Genomic DNA, 3851 nt, shown 5'->3' with positions numbered 1-3851 from the left:
ACAGTCTGGCCAGAGATGCAGCTAGGAATGAGGAGGAACACATCAACTGTGCAGGCTGCCTCTGGCTCAGGAAATCTCTTGGGGGAGCAGTAGAGGGACCAGGAAGGAGGCAGGCTGAAGGGTGAGGTGGGATCCCTGTGCAAAGTGTATGGTCTGGTGGCAGAGAAAGCTCTGAGTCAGGCTGCCAGCCTGTTCAAATCCCACCTGCACCATGGACAAGCAAGCTCTGTGAGGCCAGGCAAGTCTCTTCCAATCTCTGTCTCATGGTCCTTGCATGAGAGGGGGATGGTAATAGTTCCTGCCTTATGTGTTTGTAGAGAGCTTTGCAGAGAGCCTACCAGATCAAATTTTCAATAAATATTAGCTATTAGTTCTATGCTAATCCCTATTTTCTTTTCTGTTGTGTGGATAACTGCTTCCTTGTCAGGTGGCTCTCTGGGATATTGGAGTCAGTCTCTAGGGGTGGGGGAGGAAGGTGCCTCTCTAGCAATTTGTGTGCACTATGGTGGGAAAACAGCACAGAGAGGAAATAGCTCAAGGCCAGGGCTTACCCCAAAGTCCCAGCTGCCCTCACCATGCCTCAAGCTGCTCTGGTCCATGTAATCTGTGCTGCCCTGGAGCGCAAGCCAGATAGGCTCCCCAACACACACACACACTTCCTCCTTGGAGCTCTTCGTGTTCCTGTAGCCCAGTGGCATACAGAAGAGAGAGGTGGAGAGCTCCTTCCATGGAATCTGGCTACCAGGACCATCCTGAGCAGAGGCAGAAGGATTTGAAGGCACCTCAGGGCCCTGTGAACCAGAATGTTCTTGTCTGAGTGCTCAGAATTGTTAGAATCTTTGCATAAAGGCCATTGGGCCTCCAAACTGATCCTTGGTACCTGGGGCAGGGTAAAGCTGTGGCCCATTACTTTTTTTTTTTTTCACATAAAAATAATATTTATTAACTCAGACTGTACAAAATATTTAGTCAAACCAAAACAATTCCACAAAAACTTAAGTAAAATCTTGTATTCTAGATAGGACAGGAGACTGCCTTTAGCTTAAGATGCAAAAGAAAAGCAAAATGGCTGCCATTTCCTATTGTAGAACAGCCAGCCCTGTGGGGATCTGAGGTGCGAGGCACTGCAGTTGATCTAATGTTCCTTAGGTCAGGGGCAGCCCACTGCCCAGAACTCAGCTCAAGCAATGGCTTTGTTGCTATTACAGCAATAGGATCCTTGGTATAAAAGTTCAAACAAAGCTCAAAGCCCACAGTCCTCCCTGGAGGTGGCAGTAAATTATAGGTGGGTGAAGGTAGGATTCCTCATGGGTGAACTGAGGCCACAGATCAGACCCTTGCAAGGGGCCACTCACTATGCTCTAGGGCCTCAGGGAACACTCTACCTAACTCTCAGTATTTCTGATTCTTTGCTGCTAGAAGCTACTTGGTCAATGAGGTACCAAGGAGCCCTACAGGGACTGAAAATGAGAAAAGGGGACTGCCTGAAGCCCAGTCACTGTGGAAAAATGGAAAAAAATGGAGTCTCCCTGATCTTTTATCAAGAAATTCCTAAAATAAAGGGGTAAAAGAATCTGAGTATATCACAGTTACATAGATTTGTGATAAAAGACTCAGTACTATAAAGACAAAAGTTTCCCCTAATAAATCCATAACATGTAAATTCAGTTTAATCTCAATTAAAATTTCCAATGAATCTTTTGTGACCTTAACTAGAACAATCCATAGTCAGTGCCCTACCAAACATCCAGTCTTAGAAGAATAAATCAATGGAAGTGTATTTTCAAGGAAAAAAATAAAGGATGAAACATGGACTCTATTCTGGAAAGAAAAGGAAGGATGGTTTGTGGGCAGAAGCCATTGTGGTCAGTGGCTAGATGTCTTCATGAGACATCCAAGTGGAAGAGGTGACCGTAGAAGTGAGCTGCTATGAAATAAAGAAAGAGTGACTAGTGTTTTGGTCACAGAACTGAGAATTCCTTGACTGAGTACCAGGTTTTATCAGAACTAAAATATGATCTAGTGGTTAAAATAAAAAAGGTGACAGAGGTAGTGATAACACAGTCACTGGAGGAAAAGACCTGAGCAGGAGGTCAGAGATGGAAATGAGGCTAGTGGCAGGGTGGTATGACTGACTAGCATCCATATCGAAATAGCACGAGGTTCCTAAAAGGGAAGGGGAAAGCGACTCTGCAGCAGCACTTGGGCAGCAAGGCCATGGCCACCTCCAGACCTGGGACACGGAGGGCCAGGGTTTGGAGAAAGACTTCATGGGGGCTCTCCTGTGTTTGCAAGGACCTTATATATTCCAAAGAACTAAGAATAGCCACATTTCCATTATTTGTCCCCATTCACCTTACCTCCCCAACTCTCCCCTGATGATTAAAACTGGTTTATAGTCATCATAGGAGACTTTAGAAATCTGGACTTTTTATATTAAAAATGAGGGCCGGGGATTTAGCTCAGTGGTTCCGCCACCTGCCTCGCAAGTGCAAGGACCTGAGTTCAGTCCCTGGTACCAAAAACAAACAAAAAACTCTATATTAAAAATGAGTGTAGCTGTACATAGTGGCACACACTTGTCATCTCAACATTCTGCGAGGCTGAGGCTGGAGGGTTGCAAGTTTAAGCTCAGCCTGAGCAACTTTACGAGCCCCTATCTCAAAGTCTCAAAGTAAAGAATAAAAAGGGATAGGGATGTAGCTCAGTGTGAAGGCCCTGGGTTCATCCCCCTGTACCACACACGCACACACACACACACACACACACCCTGGGTTCATCCCCCTGTACCACACACACACACACACACACGCACACGCGCGCTATCCACACACAGAGAAGGGGGAAGGTGACATGTGAGAAGCTGGAGGAGGGTTTTTCAACAGCAGCATCCTTGACATTTGGGCCAGATGATTCTCCCGTGTGAGCCTGACCTGTGCATTGTGGGATACGCAGAAGCATCCCTGGTCTCTACTCACTACACGCCAGCAGCAACCCTGCCTCAGTCATGTTAAAATATTTTTTTCAGATACTGCCAAATGTCCCCGGGGATAAAACTGCCCCTGATGAGAACCCTTGGGGTAGAGGTGAGCCGTAGGAATAGAGTTGGGATAGGATGTAACTGGAATGGACAGGGAAGGTGACAGAGGATGAAATCCAGGCAAAACCGCAGTCTCCGTTTATGGCCCCCATGGCACTCCATGAAGCTTCTCTAAATTTTAGTGTAGGCTCAGTGCTCTCTCATGGCTACCTCCACCACCTCAGATTTCCCATTAGTTGACCATGTGCCAGATATTAATGGCAACATTCCTGCCTGATACTGAGAAGCACTCGTGGTGGGAGAGAAGGGGTGTCACATTCTTTTTGAGACCAGGAACTCCTAGCTTTCAATTAGTCCCCAATTTTCTATTTAAAAATATGGCCTCTAAAACGGACATAAGGCTATTGTTCCTCTTCATGATAGCCCACCCTAGGCTGTAGGGTATATTTTCTTTCCTCCTTTTTTACTCAGCCCAAACTCACTCTGCAGAGCTAATTTTTCCCTTACGCTTGTTTTTTTTTTTTTTTTTACCTTTAATAAACATGAAACTTTTCCACTGTTAAAAAATGAAAATGGGTCTTCCTGTAAGAGCCTATGTTCCCATTCAAATGTACTTAAAAAGTTGAGATATATAATCAGCAGTGTCCTTATTCAAGGAAAAACAATCTAATATGACATCATTTATTAATATCAAGACTAATGTGAATGTACTTAATGCCAATGAACTGCACACTTAAAAATGATTAAAATGACTAATTTTGTAATGTGTATTTTATTACAATTAAATTAAAAAAAATATGACAAGAAAGGA

The sequence above is a fragment of the Heterocephalus glaber genome, unplaced genomic scaffold (assembly GCF_053883595.1).
Source record: "Heterocephalus glaber isolate CG9 unplaced genomic scaffold, H.glaber_assembly_v1.0 deba00000331, whole genome shotgun sequence".
In the NCBI taxonomy this organism is placed as follows: domain Eukaryota; kingdom Metazoa; phylum Chordata; class Mammalia; order Rodentia; family Bathyergidae; genus Heterocephalus; species Heterocephalus glaber.
Note: the sequence above shows the minus strand (reverse complement) of the source record.